The sequence below is a fragment of the Myotis lucifugus genome, unplaced genomic scaffold (assembly GCF_000147115.1).
Source record: "Myotis lucifugus unplaced genomic scaffold, Myoluc2.0 scaffold_129, whole genome shotgun sequence".
Lineage (NCBI taxonomy): Eukaryota > Metazoa > Chordata > Mammalia > Chiroptera > Vespertilionidae > Myotis > Myotis lucifugus.
The window spans coordinates 2,104,125-2,126,692 of NW_005871177.1; the positions used below are offsets into that span (position 1 = coordinate 2,104,125).

The 22,568-nt window shown below is 39.6% G+C and overlaps 1 protein-coding gene across 8 annotated transcripts in view; it reads left to right on the top strand.

The window, feature by feature from the left end:
- NFKB1 (nuclear factor kappa B subunit 1) overlaps window positions 1-22,568 on the top strand; it is a 107,693-nt gene that overhangs the window by 25,987 nt on the left and 59,138 nt on the right. The gene's annotated exons all lie outside the window — the stretch shown is intronic.

The window sequence follows — 22,568 nt, forward strand, 5'->3', positions numbered from 1 at the left end:
TAAAATGAATTAGTGTTTGGAGATAGCAGTGGTAAGTGCTCTGTGAGTGTCAGGTTTGGGTAGCTACCTTATTCTTTGTGAGAAGCGCATGGCATTTGGTTGCTTATATGCAGCTTCTTATTACTTCTTTTGTAAATACCAACATTCGCAGCCTCTGAATCCATTTACTTTCCTTTTCACTATCAAAGACAAGCTCGAAAAGCCAACCTTGATAATCCTACTTGATCCCAATTTCTCATTTACACTGGGTCTTCATATTTTTTGAATGTATTTTGTCATTAAGTTATATTTGAATAGCTATGAAGTTTTCTTTTAATATATGTTTTTCATTTATTCTGAATTATGGGGAGGTTTCATCCTGACTTTATTTTTGGTTCTTTGGAATATCATTTCAGCTCCTTATCTTATAATTTATTTCCTATGTAGTTTTCTGCCGTATTTTTTAGTCTAAGGACTCCTTTGGAAGATCTGCCCTGATTGGCCATCATTTCAACCTAGCTGAATTAGGTGGCCTTTTAGTGTTCCTCTTTAATAGGCCTGTGATATCTCTATTCCTGCATATCTCTATTACTGTTCTTCATATTGCCTCACGGTTACTTAATATGCCTGTCTCATCATCTCTGGATTTTATTTCTTGAGGGCAAGCACCATGTCTTATGTTTCATGATATATTCTCCTGCTGAATTGAACTAAATTCTTTTTCATTCTTTGGGCACTCAATGGTTGCTCACCAATTAAAAATACAAATTTGAACTTAAATAGAAAGTTAACTTGTTTAACTAGTGAAAAAGTATTTAGCTAAAAATTGACGTAGAACAATTTCTCTTTCTTTGTTGTCTCCCTCTTACTGGCTTGAAGTAGCATATATATTATGCAAATGACTTCAAATTCTTTTCTCCAGCCTGGATTCCACTCTGAAATCAAAGCTCCATGCCTTAGCTGCTTGAGAGACGTTATCATTTGGATGTCCAATAGACTTAGCTTGGCCAAATCTGACTTCCAAATCTTCCCCACCAATCTGCTCCTCCTAGTATCTTTCCCTTCTCAGGAAATGGCAGCTCCATCCTTCTAGTTGCTCAGGCCAAAATCATTGGAGTTATCCTGAACTCCTCTCTTGCTCTCATACCCCACAGTAATCCATCAGGAATCCTATTGGTTGTGACTTCAAAAATTAATCAGAATCAAATCACTCATCACCACCTTTACTGCTGCCACCCTAATACAAGGAACCATCCTCAGCATCTTTTACCGAAAGGTTTTAAGATCCAGAGATGATTCTTTCCTGAATCAACTTTATTAGTAATGGATGATTAATAATTTGTGAATTTCTATTTATATCATTCCTTGTACTTTTTGTTACTTGGGATTCCTATGTTCAAAAAAGGAGTTTTATCTTCTTCACATTCCTTTAAAAACTTTTTAAGTAACAGTATGTACTCATGGATTATTTTGTTATTCACTGTATTATAAGCCATTCCTGTCATTTATTTTAATTCTTAAATTGTCCCCATCTTGGCCAGTGGGAGTCTATTGTGCTAGCTCCTGTTTCCTTTTGACATGTCCCCACTTGATTTTGAACACTTCCTTATTTCTGAAATAATACTCTAGGCTCACCCCAGGCCTCCCCTGCCCCAGTCATGGAATCATCTATCTCTCCAACAAGCCCTGGCTCCTTTTGTTAGAGAAATGTCTCCTTGAATTCATTCAGATGCCTCTAACTCCAGTCCAACACAATGGCTTCTTCCATACCTTCCCCCATTCTATATTTATTTCGTCTTTCTCCAATAATGAAAACCCTAGTTGCCAATGATGTCAGTATACTTATCCATTTTGCTCAACTCTTTGATACGTACAGAATAGCTTCAGAATTGCTATACCAATATCAGCACTAGATACAAACTTACTAAATACAGTCAGAATTTATTTATAGTTCGTTTGATCTTTAAATATATTCAAGAGAGAGTGTTCAGTCAGAGTAATGTGTTCAGAAGTATCTTGGATTAAGTATTTTTCCTTGTATATAGTTACAGTACCATTGGGATATATTGTTAGTCAGTTTTTGTTTACATTCAGCTTTAGGAATTTCCTAACCTTGTTGATCTTATTTTTTTAAAATATTACTATTTATCAACCTCATAATCTTTTATTTACATGAAATTAATTTGACCCTTTAGAAGTCATTATAAGTCAGGTTGTTTTATTAATTTTTAAAATAGATATCTAGACACAAATTGGATCAGTCAGAGCCTTGATTGAAATTGTGTTCTGGATTGTTAGTTTAGAAACCTGAATCCATCTAAACCTAGAACATTCCACTTGTAGATTTCAGAGCCTTCTTGGCCTTACTTCCTTTCTCACATTCACCTAGCAGGTATTTATCTAGTGCACACCCCACGCCAGGCACAGTGCTGAGCTCTGTGGTCACACACCTGAATATGAGCACCTCTGCCCCCAGGGTTACAGGAAACAGACAGACACCAATGCAGGTGTGATGCAGGATTTGCTGGTGGAATGCCTTGTCAGATGATGATCTGCAGTGTGTGTGTGTGTGTGTGTGTGTGTGTGTGTGTGTTTGTGTGTGTGTTGGGGAGAGCCAGGGGGAAATGCACTCTTACTTGAGATCATCTCCTGGCTAGATAATCCCAGCCCCCTCTATCTGTGACAAAATGATCATGGCATTTGGTAGGTGTAGTTCCAAACAAGAGACTGGAGAGCTGGGTATCCATCTCAGGCACCTTAGTAAGAACAAGTCACACCAAACGTACCTCACTGTCTACTTTGGGTTTCTGGAATGGTGAAATGGTGAGGTGCTGGAGATCTACGGTTTGGTACTTCAGGAGTTAACAGTATTTATCATGCTGTCGATGTCAACTGGGGGGATGTTTCCAGCCCCAGGGATCTTTCTTCCCCAGCCACTTCAGTATATTTTATCAGTGCCTTCCATGGAGGCCTTATCAAATCTGCAGTGACATGAAGTGATAGATAACAAATAATTTGAGTTCAAACTAATTTTGAAAAGCTGGGGCAAAGGACTAAATTCTTCAGCAGTGATATTTAAAAGATATGAATGCATCCAGAAAACACATTACCCCAGTTCTGGGTGGGAGGGATAGCATGCCAAGCGATCTAGACGTTTTAGTTAATGATAAACTCAACATGAGCCAGCAATATAATGTGACTGCTAGACAAGTAATGAAACATTAGGCTGCATCAATATAAGGGCATGTATAAGACCGAGTGGTGCTGGCACTCCCACCCTGTGCTGAATGGCCACATCAGGGCATCACCTTTGTAGAATATAGACGCCAACACAAAATGGATCAGTCAGAGCCTTGATTTAAAGTGTGTTCTGGATTGTTAGTTTAGAAACCTGAATCCATCTAAACCTAGAACATTCCACTTGTAGAATGTTCAGAACAGAACTTAAATTTTCCCCAAAACGGGGATAGTCATTGAGCCTGAGAATAATTATAGCCTGCAGAATTTGGTCGTCTTCAAATATTTCAATGGCTTTCATGGGAAAGAAGGGTAAGATATATCCTGTCTTTCTCAAAAGGCTGAAATAAGGAGCCGTGAGGGGAAGCCCCCAGAGAGAGAGGGATCAGTTGTCAGCTGCCTGAGGGTAGAATGTATAGCCTCAGGGTGAAGTTCACTGTCACGATCCTGGTTCAAAAGTGAACTGGAAGACTACAGGGCAGGGGAGCTAATGTGTTAAGATTCTTCACAATCAGTAAATTATTTCTGTTTATGCCTTTAAAAAGACTTTCTGCTTAATGAATTGTGACTTCATGGTAAGGGAAAATCAAGATTTGGGTATAGGGCCGTTAACATTTTCTGGCAAGTCCCTGAAAATAATAGAAATTAACAGCTTGCAGAACACTTCATCCAGGCATCACAGTGTATGATTTGTTTCATATACTCTGTGTTTTAGTTTACTTATACAGGCTGAACAACACTGAAGGTTTGGGGGCAGGTTAAAAGTGCTGCCATTTTCCCAAATTACTGGCTGATGTTATCCTGGAGCATGTAAGAAATTTTGGTGTTTCCCCCTCCCTCCTTTTGCTTACATCATAATATGTAGAAGGTACAATATGTTGGTTAACCTCAGTCTGACACTTAGGTCAGTTTTCTCTTTTGCCCTATCAGTGTCTGGGATGTAAATTAACCAACAAATGGCAACAAGAAATCAGACAAAGAAAATTTCCCAGTCCTACTCATAATTCTCCTAAATTAGTAGGGGTTTTCCACAGGAAATCACAGAAGAATAGTTGAAATTCTTTATCTTATGTACTTTCCTTTTGAAGAAAGGAACAGTTAATTGTTTTCTTCCCAAAGTGGTCCAAATTCTTGTATAGGCAGCTGTATTTACCATGGTACAAATTGAATGCTACATAAAATGATGTCTGTAAATATTTCCAGTCATTGAGAGCCAAATTATTTAATTACCTCTAACCAGTGGCTTTCAAATGATAGAATAGGTTTTCCAAGCAAGAAAAATATATCATGAGGATGATTGTATGCTGCTAAGAAGACAGAAATTGGTGATACTGATTTATTTATTTATTATATTTTAAAATATTTTATTAAATTTATTGGAGTAGCATTGGTTAATAACATTTTATAAATTTCAAGTATATGACATCATAATACATCTGTATACTCTCTTGTGTATTGACCACCTAAGTCCAGTCTCCTTCTGTCACCATGTATTTGACCCCTTTACCTTCTTCATCCTTCCCCACCCTTTTCCCCTTTGGTAACCACCATTCTGTTGTCTGTATCTATGAGTGTGTTTGTTTGTTTGTTTTGTTTGTTCACTTGTTGCTTTTTGTTTTATACCCCACATATGAGTGATATTATAAGGTTTTTATCCTTTTCCATCTGACCTATTTCACTTAGCATGATAGTCTCAAGACCCATTCATGTTGTTGCAAATACCAATAGTTCATCTTTTTAATGGCTGGGTAATATTCCATTGTATATATGTACCGTTTCTTTTTTCTCCAGTCATCTGTTGAAGGACAATGAAATTGTTTCTATTTCTTGGATATTTTGAATAATTGAATAGAGGTACAAATGTCTTTACAAATAATTGTTTTAAAAATTTTCAAGTAGATACCCAGAAAAGGGATTGCTGAGTCATAATGGTAGCTCTATTCTTAATTTTGTGAAGAAATTCCATACTGTTTTCCATAGTGGCTGCACCAATTTACATTCCCAGCAGTGTGAAAAGGTACCCTTTTCCACACATCTTCAACAACATTTGTTTTTGTTTTTTAATTGATAATAACTGTTCTCGCTAGTGTGAGGTGGTATTTCATTGTGGTTTTAATTTGCATTTCCCTTATAGCTAGTAAATTTGAGCATCTTTTTATGCTTCTGTTGATTATCTGTATTTTTTCCTTAGAAAGGTAGCTCTTTAGGTCCTCTGCCCATTTTTTCCCAATCAGATTGTTTGTTTGTTTTGTTGTTGAGTTGTGTGAGTTCTTTATATATTTTGGATATTAGCCCCTTTCCAGAGGTATCAGTTGCTAATATCTCCTCCCATTCACTTGTTTGCCTCTTGTTGATGGTTTCTTTTGCTGTGCAGAAGATTTTTAGTTTGATGTAGTCCCGTTCATTTCTTTTTGCTTTTACTTCCCTCTCCTTTAGAGTCAAGTTCACACAAAAATACCTCCGAGACCAAGGTTTATTCAGTTTATTGCCTATGTTTTCTTCTATGTATGTTATTGTTTCAGGTCTTATATTCAGTTCTTTAATCCATTTTGAGATAATTTTTGTGTCTGGTGTTAGATGGTATTCTCATTTCATTTTTTTGCATGTTGTTTTTCCAACATTTATTGAAGAGACTTTACTTTCTCCATTGTATGTGTTTGGCTCCTTTATTGAAAATTAGTTTGCCAATTTATGTGGATTTATTTCTGGGCTCTCAGTTCTGTTCCATCAGTCTGTGTGTCTGGTGATCTGTCAATACCATACTGTTTTGATTATTGTAGCTTTGCAATAGAATTTGAAATCAGGGAGTGTGATACCTTGGCTTTGTTCTTTTTCACAGGATTGCTTTGGCTATTTGGGGTCTTTTGTGGTTCCATACAGATTTGATGATTTTTTGGTTCTATTTCTGTGGCAAATGCTATTGAGATTTTTAGGGGGATTGCGTTGAATCTATGGATTGCTTTACATAATATTTCAAAAATGTTAACCCTTATAATTCATGAACATGGACTATCTTCCTAATAAATCAGTGACATTTAATCTCAAGTAAATTTAAGTATCACAGAGGCAAAAGATATCTTTAATCTCAAATTAAGTTTGGGTCAAAAATAATATGTTGAGAGATTTTTAAACTATTTAAAAGAATGTTAAAAACCATATTAAGAATTTATGTTTGAAAGAACACATAAATCAGAAACCTAATATTTTTTATTTTGGACAAACTTCAATCATACCTTACATGTGGTCTGATTCTTCTAATTATTTTTATGTAGTTTGTAAGGATTTTTTTAAAACGTTGTAGATTAAAATTTCTCATTCTGTCTTTGTTTTGCTTGTCTCCTCCTCCCCCGCCCCAACCCCCCCCCCAATCCCCCCCCCCACACACACACACACTTGTGTAATGGAAGCATTTCTGACATATCCCCAGAAAAGACAATTCTTTATTATCAGGGCTTAACAGCCCAGGGAAGGCCCCCCTTGGATTTTCTGAGAATAAACACTTTGGGTACTTAATATTAGTTTTAATGATAAAAGTTTAAATCTTTGCCTAACATAAAGGTTTTTCTTTGTCTCTAAATTTTGATTTTTCATGCTATCAGAGGCCCCATTACAACAGGTAATTTGAGTGTTGATTGTATGTTTTCTCAGTATGTAATTGTGGTGAAATGTAAAATGTTTACAATTTAAAAATTAAGTTTACCTATTAGGTTTCTTCCAACTCAGAAATTCTGTGATTATATACTTTTGTTTGTTTGTTTTCAGTTTTAAAGTGTGATCTTTGGGTGTGGTCCTATATGTCCTATACTGATGACTAGGAGTCATAGAATTTTAGAGCTGGAAGACTCATTAAACGCTGTCTAGTGATTCTGCAAATGAAGAATTGAGAGGCCCAAACAGGTTAGGTGACTAACACATCATAGCAGTAACTGGAAGCTGACTAGAACTCTCACCATTTACTGGAGCACTAAAAATTAACCCAGATGTTCTTATTTGAAAATTTGCAAATTTCAGGAGAACATTCTTCTACAGATTTAAGAATTTTGAGGCATTTATATTCAGTACAATTTTTTCAAATGCTATGGATTGTGTTGTTTTCTCCAAACCTAGAATCATACTTGGAAATAAATGACAACTTTGGCTAGGGTAAACCTTCCCAAATTTGCACACCTGGGATATTTTTCAGTGACTTAGAGGTGAAAATTGATACTTGAAGTTAGGACTGTTTTCCAGTGGGAGGGAGAAGTATGTCTTGGGGTGCTGCTGGGAAAAGCCTTTCTGCGCAGCTGCCCGGGCAAAGTCCAGGTGGGATGATAAATGAGATCAGCTGTCCAGATTACACAGCACCTGAGGCAAAGGCAGCTCCTCTGCTTCTCCCAGTCTCATTTCTGTTTTACCTGGAACCAGCTTTTTTTTTTTTATTGAATTTATTGGGCTGACATTGGTTAATAAATTATATAGGTTTCCAGTGTACAGTTCTATACTACAACATCTGCATCACCATTCACTCCCCGTTTACCCTCTGCTACCTCCCCTCACCCCCCTTTCCCTCTCATAATCACCATACTATTGTTTGTGTCTATGAGTGTTCTTTTTTCTTTGCTTAATTCCGTCACCTTTTTCACCTAGCCCACCAATTCCCCCTCCCCTCTGATGGCTGTCAGTCTGTTCTCTGTATCTATGAGACTGTTTCTATTTTGTTTGTTAGTTTATTTTATTCATTAGAGTCAACATATCGGTGAAGTCATATGGTACTCCTCTTTCTCTGACTGGCTTATTTCACTTAGCAATATACTTGGCAGGTCCATCCATGCTGTCACAAAGGTAAGATTTCCTTCTTTTTATGGCCAAGTAATATTCCGTTGTGTAAATGTACTACCACTGCTCTTTTATCCATTCATCAACTGATGGGCACTAGGGCTGCTTCCACATCTTGACTATTGTGAATAATGTTGCAATGAACATAGGGATGCATATATTCTTTTGAATTAGTGTTTTAGGTTTCTTGGGATGTATTCCCAGAAGTGGAATTGCTAGGTGATAAGGCAGTTCCATTTTTATTTTTATGTTTAAGGTAAGATCATACTGCTTTCCACAGTAGCTACACCAATCTGTATTCTTATCAGCAGTGCACAAGGGTTCCCTTGTCTTCATATCCTTGCCAATACTTGTTGTTTGTTGATTTGATGATGATAGCCAATCTGACATGTGTGAGGTGATATGTCATTGTGGTTTTAATTTGCAACTCTCTGATGATTAGTGATGTTGAGCATTTTTTCATGTCTATTGGATACCTGTATGTCCTCTTTGGAGAACTATCTATTCAGATCCTTTCCCATTTTTTAATTGGATTGTTTCTTTTTTTGGTGTTGAGTTTTATAAGTTTTTACAAATTTTTGTAATTTTTCCCTTATCAGATGTATCATTGGCTAATATGTTCTCCCATTCAGTGGGTTGTCTTTTCATTTGGTTGATGGTTCCTTTGCTGTGTAAAAACTTTTTTGATATAGTCTCATTTGTTTATTTTTCTTTTTTTCCCCTCTTGCCTGAGGCAATATCAGAAAAAAATACTGCTATGAGAAATGTCTGCGATTTTACTGCCTATGTTTTCTTCTAGGGTTTTTATGCTTTCAAATCTAACATTTAAGTCTTTAATTCATGTTGAGTTTAATCTTTTGTATGGTATAAGAGATGGTCTAGTTTCATTGTTTTGCAGGTATTTGTCCACTTTTTCCAACACCACTTATTAAATAGACTATCTTTACCCATTGTGTGTTCTAGACTCCTTTGTCAAATACTAATTGAGCATAATGGCTACGGTTGATTTCTGTGTTCTCTATTCTGTTCCATTGATCTATATGCCTGTTCTTGTGCCACTACCAGGCTGTTTTGACTACAGTGGCTTTGTAGTATAGCTTGATATCTGGTATGGTGATCCCTCCAACTTTGTTCTTCTTTTTCAAGATTGCTGAGACTATCCGGGGTTTGAGGGTTCCATATAAATTTGTGGAGTATTTGTTTTAGATCTGTGAAATATGCCATTGGTATTTGAATAGGAATTGCATTGAATCTATAGATGGCTTTGGGTAGTATGGACATTTTAATTATGTTAATTCTTCCTATCCATGCACACAGTATATTCTTCCACTTATTTGTATCATCTTCACTTTCCTTCTTCAGTGTGTTATAATTTTCCAAGTACAGGTCTTTTGCATCCTTGGTTAAATTTATTCCTAGTAATTTTTTATGCAATTGTAAATGGGATTGTTTTCTCAGATTCCCTTTCTGATAGTTCATTATTGGTGTATAAAAATTGCAACTGGTTTCTGAATATATCTATTTGTATTCTGCTACATTACTGAATTCATTTATCAGTTCCAATAGGTTTTTGGTGGAATCTTTATCAATATACAGTATCATGTCATCTGCAAATAAATACAGCTTTACTTGTTTCTTTCCAATTTGGATACTTTTTATTCCTTCTTGTCTGATTGCTGTGACTAGGTCTTCCAGTACTATGTTGAATGCAAGTGGTGAAAGTGGACATCCCTGTTTTGTTCCTTATCTTAAGGGAAATCCTTTTTGTTTTTGCCCATTGAATATAATGTTGGCTGTGGGTTTGACATAGATGGCCTTTATTGCATTGAGGTATGTTCCCACTTTGCTGAGAGTTTTTATCATAATGCTTCTGAATTTTATCAAATGCTTCTTCTGCATCTATTGATATGATTATGTGGTTTTTTATCCTTCATTTTGTTTATGTGATGTATCACATTTATTGATTTGCAGATATTGTACCAACTTTGCATCCCTGAAATAAATCCCACTTGATCATGGTATATGATCTTTTTCATGTATTGCAGGATCTGTTTGCCAATATTTTGTTGAGGATTTTTGCATTTATGTTCATCAGGGATATTGGCCTATAATTTTCTTACTTTGTAGTGTCTTTTTCAGTTTTGGGAATTAGATAATTCTGGCCTCAATAAATGAGCTTGGGAGTCTTTTCTCCTCTTGAATTTTTTTGAAATAGTTTAAGAACAGTAAGTGTTAGTTCTTTGAATATTTGGTAAAATTCAGCTGTGAAGCCATCCAGTCCAGGACTTGTGTTTGTTAGTAATTTTTTTATTACTACTTCAATTTCAGTAGTTGTAATCTGTCTATTCAGAATCTCTGATTCTTCCTGATTCAATTTTGAAAGATTGTATGTTTCTAGGAATTTATTGATTTCTCCCAGATTTTCCAATTTGCTGGCACATAGTTGTTTGTAATATTTCTTACAATCCTTTGTATTTCTGTAGTCAGTTATTACTTCAGCTCTTTCATTTCTTATTTTATTTATTTGGGTCCTCTTTATTTTACTTGATGAGTCTGATTAAGGTTTGTCAATCTTGTTTATCTTTTCAAAGAATCTTGGTTTCATTGATCTTTTGTATTTTTTTAAGACTCTATTTCATTTATTTCTGCTCTCATCTTTATTATTTTCTTCCTTCTACTCACTTTGGGTTTTGTTTGTTGTTCCTTATTCTGTTCCTTCAAGTGTAAAGTTAGATTGTTTATTTGAAATTTTTCTTGTTTCTTGAATAGACCTGTAATGCTATGAATTTCCCTCTTAGGACTGTTTTTGCTGTGTCCCATAGATTTGGGGTTGTTATGTTCTCATTTTCATTTGTTTCAAGATATCTTCTGATTTCTTCCTTGATCTCATTGTTAACCCACTCATGGTTTAGTAACATCTTACTTTAACCTATGTATTTGTGTGTTTTTCAGGTATTTTTCTTGTGATTGATTCCTAGTTTCATAGCATTATGGTCAGAGAAAATGCTTCATATGAGATCAGTCTTCTTAAATGTATCGAGACTTGTTTTGTGTCCTAACATGTAGTCTATCCTAGAAAATGTTCCATGTGCACTTGAAAAGTATGTATATTCTGTGCTTTAGAGTGAAATGCTCAGAAGATACCAATTAAAATCCATCTGATTTAGTGTGTCATTTAAGGGCACCACTGCTTTGTTTATTTTCTGTAATCCCCTACTATGACTGTATTACTATCAATCTCTCTCTTTATGTCCATCAAGATTTGCTTAAGTGCTCTTATGTTGGGTTCATAAATGTTTACAAGGGTTATATTCTATTGTTTGATTAAACCCTTTATTATTATGTAGTTTCCTTCTTTGTTGTCTCTTACTATAGCTTTGGTTTTAAAGTCTATTTTGTCAGATGTAAGTATTCTACCATTGTTGTTTTTTTCATTTCCATTTGTATAAAATATCTTTTCCTATTCATTTACTCTTAGTCTGTGTGTATCTTTTGTTCTGTGGTGAGTCTCTTTTAGACAGAATATACATGGATCTTGCTTTCTTATCCATTCAGATATCCTGTGTCTTTTAACTGTACTATTTAAGCCATTTACATTTAAAGTGATTATTGATAGGTTTGTAATTGTTGCCATTTTATTCTTTTAACTGTGTTCCTCTGCTGCCCTCCTCCTCCTCCTCCTCCTCCTTCTCAAGGCAGGTCCTTTAACATTTCTTGTAATGCTGGTTTGGTAGTAACAGACTTCTTCACTTTTTCTTGTCTGGGAAGCTCTTTATTTCTCCTTCAATTTTAAATGGTAGCCTTGCTGGGTAAAGTAGTCATGGTAGTAGGTCCTTTCTTTTCATGACTTTGAATATTTCATGCCAATCTCTTCCAACCTGAAGTGTTTCTATTGAGAAATTAGCTGACAGTCTTATGGGAGCTCCTTTGTAGATAACTGACTTTTTCTTGCTGCTTTTAAGGTTCTCTCTTTGTCTTCAACCTTTGCCATTTTAATTATAATGTGTCTTGGTGTGGACCTCTTGGGTTCATCTTTTTTGGAACTCTTGCACTTCCTGGACTTGTGTATCTTTTCCCATCACCAGGTTAAGGAGGTTTTTAGTCATTTCTTGAAACAGGTTCTCAATCTCTTCTGGTACTCCATGATGTGGATGTTGTTATGCTTCATATTGTCCCAAAAGTCCCTTAAACTATCCTCATGTTTTTACATTCTTTTTTCATTTTGCTGCTCTGATTAAGTTTTTCTGCTACCTTGTCTTTCAAATTGCAGATTTGGCCCTCGACTTTATCCAACCCACTGTTTCTTTCTTTCAGTATATTCTTCATTTCAGATATTGTATTATTCATTTCTGACTTCATTTTTTATGGTTTCTATGCCCCTTTTTATGCTTGCTTTCTCTTTGTTGAAGTTCTCAGTAAGTTCCTTGAGTGTCCTTATAATAATTTTTTTTGAACTCTATATCTGGTAGATTTCTTGCCTCTATTTCATTTGGCTCTTTTTTCTTTTTCTTTTTTAGATTTCTCCTATTCTCTCATTTGTCTCCCTTCTTTGACTGCTTCTTTGTGTCTTTGTATTAGGTAAATCTGCTATGACTTCCAGTCTTGGTAGAGTGGCCTTATATACAAGGTGTCCTGTGGGACCCAGTAGTGTAGTCTTCTTGATCACCTGAGCTGGGTGCTCCAGGAATATCCCTTATATGGGTGATGTGGGCACTGCTGTTGTACTTGAGTCTTGATTTATATTGGCCTGTTTGTGCCTGGGTCGACCTGCAGACTGGCTGACTGTGAGGAACAACCCATACCTCAGTGTTTGAGCTGCTGTGCATATGCTGACCACATAAAGTGGAATTCGCCTTAGTAGGGTCTGGTGCCTGCCAAGATCTTCCTTTAGATACACAGCTGTGACACTAATTGAATCCTGCTCTGATGCTGTCTGAAGCTGGCCACTGGATGTGTTGGTTCTGGAGTCTCTTGAGAGGGACTCTGGTACAGGCCAGTGTCAGGTGCTGCCTGTTCTGGCCCTGGGAAACCTGTTTAGAGCAACAAAGCGATCCACAGTTTGTGGCTTCCTCTGCTGGGCCTAGATGTGCGTGGGAATCACCCATCTGTGCACACGGCCAGCTTTTACCAGCACAGGCCCGGAAGCAGGTCAGCAAAATCCCAAGGAACCCTGAGATCTGCCTTTGCCTGTTGGCTGCCTGTTAGGCTCAGTCACTGAAATAGCCTCTGGCGGTATTTAAGTTGCATGAGGTAGGTTCTGAGTGAATCACCAGGTAGGGGTGAGTGGTGTTCACCAGATTGATACAGGTTCAAACTCAGTGCCAGTGCTGGGTCTGAGGCCACTCAGCAAATATCCCAGCATACCAGGTATACCAAGTCTAGCCATCACCAACTGGGTGTTCATACACCTTTGTGATAGGGCATGACCTCAGGGAGTCATCAGGGTGAGGCCAGCAGAATTTATCGGGCCCAAACAGACCAAGATTTGGCCGTGTGAAGGGAGGGCTTTGCACTGCTCAGCTGTGTGAGGGAAAATAGCCTCCGTTGGAGCACCACACAACTCAGTCTGTTTCAGATTCTGCCAGGAGCCTGATCTCAACGGGGTGGGGCTGCTGAGAGTCATGAGGATGGGGTTAGTGGATCTCCCGTGAAGAGGAGGTATTGGTGGGGCTTAGAGAAAGGGGAGGGGGGTGGAAAGTGGGCCCCATCCAAGAGCCACACAACTCAGTCTGTCCTGGATTCTTCCCAGACCTTGGCACTGTGAAGCCACCAGGAGTCGGGAGGGTGGGGCCACTGGGGTCCCAAGAGAGTATGGGTAGCCAATCGCTTGTGAGGGGGAGGCTCCAGTCAGGTACATAGGAAAGGGGGGAATGGCCTCCACTCCAAAGCCACACAATCAGTCACTGATACCCCCTGAGTCTGCCCAGAATTCTAAGCCCAGGTTCAGGCAGCTGACTCCTCAGGAGAATGCAAGCTCTGCAGGGTGGGTCTACAGAGAGGCCAGAGGGTGAAGCTATTGCTTTCCCCTGGGCTGATGCTCTCTCCCCAGAGCCACAAACTCTAGTGACTCCTCATGCACTCTAGTCCGCTCCGCCCTCCCTCCACCAGAGCCCACAAACTGTGAATGAGATTTTGTGTATGGGCCCTTTATGAGGGTGCCTGTGTCTCTAGTAGATTCCTGTCTCTCCCTGGAGGACAGAATCCCTGCTGATTTTGACAGCCAGACATGTGGGTGCCCCTCCCTGGCTCTGGTGCTCTGGGGTAGGAAGCCTGGCTTGGGATTAAGACCTCAGGCTTCTCAAAGGGAACCTTTATGGCTGAGATATCCTTCCAGAATTTCAGCCCCTGCCATGGGAGTGGAACCAGCCCTTTTCATGTCTCTCTGCCCTTCCTACCAGTCTCCTTGTGGCTTCTTCTGTAAATCCTCGGTTATAAAACCTCTCTTCACCTAGTCTTCAATTGGTTATTCAGGTTGATTGCTCTATAATTTCGTTGTAATTCTAGTTTGTTTCTGGGAAGAGGTGAGTCTAAATCTTGGATCTCTGGAACCAATTTTGATGGTTGTTTTCCACCTACCTTATCACCTTGGCCAAGCCCCAGCACAGTGGCAAACTATATGTCAGAGTTAAATTTTACTTGTGAATTGAATTTATAAAAATTAAACATGTTTTAGCATCTCTGCACCAGTCTGTCTGTAAACAAAAGCTACTTTTCTGACTGAAAAAACCCAAGGGAGTACAGTTGCTTCGAAAAATAATAATAATACTCATAAATAAAAATAGTGCCAGGGTTAGATGTTTCTAACTGTGATTTCAAGCCCAGGAGTTAGAGGAGTTAGTAGAATTCACAAGTTAGTTGGCTTCGTGTACTCACCTTTTCCTAGGAATTTTCAGAAACTCCTCGGGTAATCCCTCATAGTTATATTAGTGAGGCGAACCCTGTCACATGACCAGTTTAGAGAATTGCAGGGATTCTTCATGAGTTAAACTCAGAGTTTGGGCTGAGATAGATAAACTAAGGCAATGAGAATAGAGGAAAGGAACATGTATCAAAGGTCGGGGGGGAGGGGGCGTAAGGGTGCCACCTGGCCGACATTTGGCAACTGATTACACAGAGAAGACAGCAGAGGACTCCAAGGTGAGAGGAGGATTTTGGTGCAATTGCTTAGAAGATGGTGCTCCATTTAATAGGGGTTGGAGTAGTTTCAGAAGGAAGGCCATTTGTTCAGTCTTGGACAAAGTGAATTGTAAAGATGTTATGGACAGGAAGATCCCTGCAAGCAGCTGGATACGTTACAGATGCTTAAAAGGAAATGAGTGCATGAGGTTTAAATTAAGGAGCATCTGAATGGAGTAGATCATTAAATCTTGGAGACTAAATAAGAGTGTCAAGAGAGTGATCATGGTGAAGATTAGAAATGAACCAAATGGATGTCTGACAAAACTCTTTGAGGAAGAGGAGTGCCTCTTTGGAAGTGTCCAGTGAAGTGTCAGGGGAGAGTTGTGAGGAGGAAATGGTGACACGTCCCAGGCTCCAGAGAGATTAAGATGAAGAATAAGAAATGTCTAGTAGGTTTGGAAACATGGAGTCAACATCACCTTTGAGCATTTTTTCATTTGAGGATTAAGGGAATTAGTTAATTTGCAAAGGGATGTGGATTAAGTAGGAGTTTCAGCATCGGTGATTAAAGCTCTTCATGCATACTTGGTAAGGACAAAAAGAATGGAACTCGAGCAGGTGTAAGTACCTTTTAAGAACCTTTCTCATTAGATTATACAGAAAATTGAATGAAAGAATGGTTCTGTAGGTCTTGGTGTAGTGCCTGGCCCATAGGTTTCAATAAATACTAACCATTACAGTTGCCATCATTATCAGGAAAGGGATTGTTTAGACCAGCAGTTCTCAACCTGTGGGTCGAGACCCCTTTGGCGGTCGAACGACCCTTTCACAGGGGTCGCCTAAGACCATCCTGCATATCAGATATTTACATTACAATTCATAACAGTAGCAACATTACAGTTATGAAGTAGCAACGAAAATAATTTTATGGTTGGGTCACAACATGAGGAACTGTATTTAAAGGGCCAGAAGGTTGAGAACCACTGGTTTAGAGTAAGGGAGGAGAATGTACGTGTTTTGTGGGCTAAAGAGAAGGATTTCTGGACAAGAGAAGGGTAATTCAAGGAGGTCTGGAATAAGTATGGCATTAAGGGCCAGACCAGAGTGGTTAGCTCTGGAAAAGGGAACAACTCTCCATTTCTCTGAATGAGGAAAGGATATCTGATAAAATAGGGACATTTTGAGCCTGGGTAACAGTAAGCAGAAGAGCAATTGAAGAGACTCGCATGCAATGGTTTCCGTCTTCTCATTAAAGTCAGAAAGAATCTTAACTACAAATATGTGCTTAAGGCATGAAGAGACAAGAAGCATAGTCATTCATTTTGAACCTGCTATGTATCAAGAACTGTACTAGACACTTGAAATTATCTCTTTTAATCCTCGTGAAAATTTGAAGATTATGTAGTTGTATTCACAGTTTACAGGTGGGAAACAGGTCAGAAAGGCGATATGCCCAGGAGGGCACAGCTAGCAGTGGGAGGAGCCAGGATTCAGGGCCGGTCTGTCTGAGGGCAGAGGCTGTGCTCTTTATTGCAAGGGAGCTCAGCAGTTTGCGATCTTGGAGGTGTAGCTCTGCACTGCTTCTGATAAGGTCCTGGGGGGGGGGGCGCAGGGGTTGGGGGGTGCACGGGGGGTATTCCAGTCAGTCACCAGAGTGAACATCAGAAAAAGTGCCTCTGGTTTGAGGAACTGTGCAATTGGGGTGAATCAGAAATGTAAATTCTAAGTCCCTGAGGGCGATAATAAGGCAAGGAATGGAGAAAATGTTTGAGTGAGGCTCTAAGACTTCAGTGCAGTGGGCGAATGCCTTTTGGGCAACAGCAGCAGGGTGGGAAGAAGGAAAGATGTGGGGGGAGGGGGTCCTTGGGCTTTGAGAGAAGAGTTGCTACCTTGGTGTTCCAAGGGTGATGATTCAAGAGTCACCTTCCCTTCACTTTCTCACAGCTGCCGCCATGCCTACCCCTCAGAGCCCCCACCCAGACACCTTCTGCCAACTTAGGCTAATGTTCTGCTTGGGTATATAATAATCACATCCTAATTTAAGTAGCCTTCTGAGAGTCTACACTAGGATCTGGCCTTTTTTAAAAAAAGACAAAATAACAAAAGAATGACTATAGTTACCTTATTTCTACCCCCTACCTAACACAACTCTTTATATTTTGAAAAATTGCCTTCCACAGATAACATTTAAATCATGACTTAGTTATTTAATCACGCCTTCACTAAAGAATTAATTATTGAATGCCCACAATATGGCAAATATTGCAAGCGCTGGGAATATAACAGAGGAGAAATCAGTGTCCCCACTCTCTAGAGCCTCTCTTCTCCTGGGGAAGATAGGGAACAATCAACATTAGTGAAATGTGGAGCATGAAACAGTAATGAACACAGGGAGAAAAATAAAGCAGGGGAAAGAAGCAGGGATCGAGTGTGGGAGGGGTGAACGTTTAGACGGAGTGGGTGAGCAGTCCAAGCCTCCCTGAGAGAATGGCATTCCTGCCAAGCCCCAAGAAGGTTAGAGAACATGCAGACATCCAGGGAAAGAGGCTGCTAGGCAGAGGATGTGGCAAACGCAGAAGCCCTCAGGTGGGAGCTGAGCTGGCAAGATCCAGAACAGCAAGGAGGCTGGTGTGGCTGCATGGGATTAGCAAGAAACAAAATCGAAGAGGAAAGGTGGGCCAGAGTGCCCAGGGCCTTGTATGCTGTGGTCAAGACTTTGGCTTTTAAGATGGAAAAGCATTGGAGGGTTTGGGGTTGTTTTTCTTTTCTTTTTTTCTTTTTTTTAAAAATATATTTTTATTGATTTCAGAGAAGAAGGGAGAGGGAGAAAGAGATAGAAACATCAATGATGAGAGAGAATCATTGCTCAGCTGCCTCCTGCATGCCTCCTTCTACTGGAGATCAAGCCCACAAACCCAGGCATGTGCCCTTGACTGGAATCGAACCCAGGACCCTTCAGTCCACAGGCCAACGCTCTGTCCACTGAGCCAAACCGGCTAGGGCGGGGTTGTTTTTCTTTAACTTCTTATGGAAGATGTTAGTCATATATACACAGACTAATATAATGAGTCCCCTTGTACTAATCATTCAATCGGAGGACATTGAGCAGAGTAAGGAAACTGGCATGACCTGACTTGAATGGGATCACTCAAGGCAGTGGGCAGGGGTGCGCACAGGAAACGTAGTTATGAGCAAATACTCAATTTGGGATGTCTTTTGGAGGTCTGACTACATATCTATTTTATGCTTTGTTGAGCAAAAAAAAAAAGAGAGAGAGAGAGAGAGAGGGAGAGAGAGGGAGAGAGAGAGAGAATACGCATACTGTAGGAATGGGGGGAAAGAAATGGTACCAGAGTACCACTATTTTAAACTTTATTTTCTGTTAAGCATAAACCCAAGTGTCCCGAACAAGTGGCTTATAAATAAACATGTGTAGCTCGACTCCTCCATAAGTTACAAATTATCTACTCATTCCTATATTCTTTAGCAACCATGGATAATTGGGCCATGGAAAGGGAAAGGATTTACTTGTAGTTCATTAATGAAGTAATGGCACCTGTTGAGGTCCAAGTCCCCAGCAATTTTTGGAGGTAGCAACAGTGGTCCTCGAATTTCTGAAAGAAGCGTAATTTATAAAAAGCTATATTTTATGTAATGAAACTGAAAATTAAAATAGAGCAACAAAAAAAGTAATTCCAGGTCAAAGTATGACAGAAAACTCAAAACTGTCAAAGCAGTTATATGTACACAGAGATTTTATTTGTCTTCGTTGCCTAGTTAATGAGACCCTCTTAGCCCATGTTGTTGTATTTAATGGCACAGTTTGCCCTTCTAATCCCAGCCTAACAACTGCGCTGTGTGTGCTGTTCAAAAAAGTAAGGGCATTAAACAAGGCGAAAGAATGGGAACGAATCAACAGAGATCCAGGAGCACTTTTGTCAGCAGTGAGTGGGTCGCAGAGGGTATTTGCTGTCATGCCACCTGGCTGAGAATGCCACCCTTCCATTCAGCAGACTCGGGAGGAATCCCAAGGTCCTCTGGGTCATGGCTGTCTGACCTTGTGGCATGTCACTTGTTCATCGGTCTGAACTTCTGTTTTCCTATCTGCGAAATGGGGATGATCATGCCAACACTCTACCTCGCAGGGTCATTGAGAGGCCCAGGGGTGGAGCAGGCTACTCATAAATAAAAGAGAAGGAAAGAAACTGGTGCTTCCTTGGGACCTGCTTTGGGCAGGCACTGTGCAGTCCTCTCGGGCCACGTTGTTGGCCCGTGTTGTAGATGTTGGGCGTGAGGTTCAGAGAGGCCACTGAGCTGGAAAAAGAAAGAACTGGGATGTGACCCCAGATTGGCTCAACCTGAAATCCCCTGCCTTAAAAAAAAAAAAAAAAAAAGAGCCCTAACCGGTTTGGCTCAGTAGATAGAGTGTCGGCCTGCGGACTGAAAGGTCCCAGGTTCGATTCTGGTCAAGGGCATGTACCTTGGTTGCGGGCACATCCCCAGTAGGAGGTGTGCAGGAGGCAGCTGATCAATGTTTCTCTCTCATCGATGTTTCTAATTCTCTATCCCTCTCCCTTCCTCTCTGTAAAAAATCAATAAAATATATATTTTTAAAAAAAGAATTAACTTCACTGAGCATCTTCTTGCTCTGCACCAGAAACTGTTAGACATGGTTCTGTACTCTCTTGTTTAATAAAAGTTATTCTGTACTTCCTGGGTGCTCAACACATGAGAAACAATAAAATCTGACTGTTTTTTTAATCACTGAAAGAAAATATTTTATGAAAACATTCTTTTCTTCTATTTTCCTTTCTTCTTCTTCTCCCTCTTCATCCCCCTCTCACTCTCCTCTTCCCCACCCTCTCCTTCTTCCTATTATATTCTAACTTGCAGCCTAACAGAGAAGAATCCATGCGTAGTTTAATAATGTCTGTGACATGATGTTTTTATGAAGGAGGGTTCCTTGAAAGAGTGTTCTTCTGCCACCTCCCAACAATCTCCGAGACCTCTTTCTCACAACACACACCAACACAACCCAGAGAACAGGTTTTTCAGGAATAGCTGTCATGTACCAACACTGTGCTAAGGCAAAGGAGAACTACAAAACATCGGGCAGACTGGACATAGGGAAGTAAAACTGATCAAGCCAAGTGGTACCCAGTATAATACAGAATGTGAGTGGGCTTTGGAGGTAGACACACCCAAGTTTAAAGGTCTACCCACTCACTCCAGTTATAGGAAAGATGGCAGTTCACTTGGTCTTAATGTGCCTCAGTTTCCTCGGCTGTGGAGTGGGGTACCACGATGGACGTCCACAGGGCTGATGTGAAAACTGGCTGAGTTAACATGTTTCCTTTCCTGCCATAAAAACAGTAAGTCAGGACATACAGATGTGTGTACTCTGGGAATTTAACAAGCAAGGGAGGTAAGACGAGAACCCTATAGTTGCCACCTGGTTTTATCATCTTCTCATCGCAGTAAGTTGCCTGTAGTTTTCCTGTCCTGCTCTAATGATAGTCCCAAAGAAAGGGACAGAAGTGGGGTTTTGTGGACTAAAGTGGTGAGGAGCGTGTCATGGAAGACTGAGAATTAGGTCTTACCCTTGAGAAATAGGTGGTTCTAGGTAGAAAAGAGAAGGAAGGGACACCCCCAGGTGGTAAGAACCACTTGAAGGAAACTGAGAAGTGGTGGCGAGTATGACTAATAAGCAGACTAACCACAGAGCCTTTGCACATGCTGTTCCTCCTGTCAGGAATGCTGTTCCCAAACCCCTGGGTTCCTGTTCACCTCTTCCCTTGTTCCACTCCTATTCTTCTTCCAGAGCTCAGCCCTCATTGCTCCTTCAGGAAGTTTTCTCAGACTTCCTGACACAGTCAGATCCCTACAATATGTCCTTTGTCCGTGCTTCACAGTTATGTGTTTGCATTTATTTGTGAGAGTCTCTGATTATTATTGGTCCTGTTCTTTAATTCCCACAAAAACAGGGGCTGTGTCTGTTTTGCACTCACTCTATATCCCTTCATTCCCTGAGTTACTGCAGGGCATGAAACATACAGGGGCTTAATAAGTAATTATTGAATAAGTGGACACATTTTGGTTATCAGTGAGGATAGGAGAGTTGATATTTGAGATTGCTAATCCCATTAGGTTCCAAGCACTGTATCAGCTCATTTAATCCTTCAAAACAATCCTGCGAAACCAAGTGTGATGTTACTTTCATATAGAGGTGGAGAAGCTGATATCCAGAGATGTTAACCATCTTTCCCTGTTGACCAGCTAATAATTGGCAGCAGAGGGATTTGAGCCCAGCAGCTTGGCCTCTGAGCTCTTGGAATTAACCACATTGCTTTTTTCCTCTGCCTCTTCTTTAATTATCGTCACTTCATGAGGAAAACTAAGCAGAAAAAGAACTAGTTCATGTGTCACGTCTTACCTTCATGTTGACTCTACATTCTGCCAGAGTGATAGGGTCACATTTACTCAGCAAGCAAACTGGCCATTTCAAATTCTGATCCCCAGAAAATTCTAGACTATTTCTCTTAATCATGTACTTTGCCAGAGCATGGCGGAGTTGTTTTAAATAAAAGGAGGTGGTTTGACTAAGTTTGGTACTATCTGAGACCTTGGTTTCTACTTCTGACTCAAAAAGCAGATCTAGCCTGTGGTCATCAGTAGGTATTGAGTCATGAAGCTCCTGGAAGAAAAGTTTAATTCGTCAGGGAAGCCACAGAATCCTGAGCGCCCCCAAGAAGGGCAGCTGTTACTATAATAACATAATTATTACTAGAACATTAATGAAGCCCAATAAAATATGGCACTCTGGAAAGATTTACCCTAGGGATAAAAGGGGCCTTAATTCGTCATTTATACTAACCACCTGCCTTTAGACAGGATTTATTTTAAACATCATCTCAGGGCAGTTGTATTGTTTAAAGATCTCTGGGTAGAGAAGTACATTATAGTAGTAAAAAAGGTACTAGGTAATGCTTGTGCACTATTGTTACTGACTGGTCAGTGTTCCAAAGACTTTACATGCATGAACGTATTTAATCCTCACAACAGACCTGTAAGGTCCTGTTATTATCCCCATTTTACAGATGAGGAATTGAACACAGCCCAAGGCCACAGCTAGGAAACGATAGACCTGTCTTTAAACCCAGCTCGTCTGCCCCTCAAGTACTTGCACTGACAATGCCCCCCTGATAGCTGATTACTCAAGTTGTCATCTGTGCCTCCTTGTCTGTGACTGAAAACTTACCTTGTGTTTGAGCCATTAGTGTTTAATTAAGAGCCTGCTATGTTCAGACTCTTTCAAAAATGATTCCACCTTTCTGGAAGATACAGTTGCTTTCTACAAACTTAACTTCCAAGGGAACTGCTATTCAAAAAAGTAAGAGGGAGGCTGAATAAAAGTAATT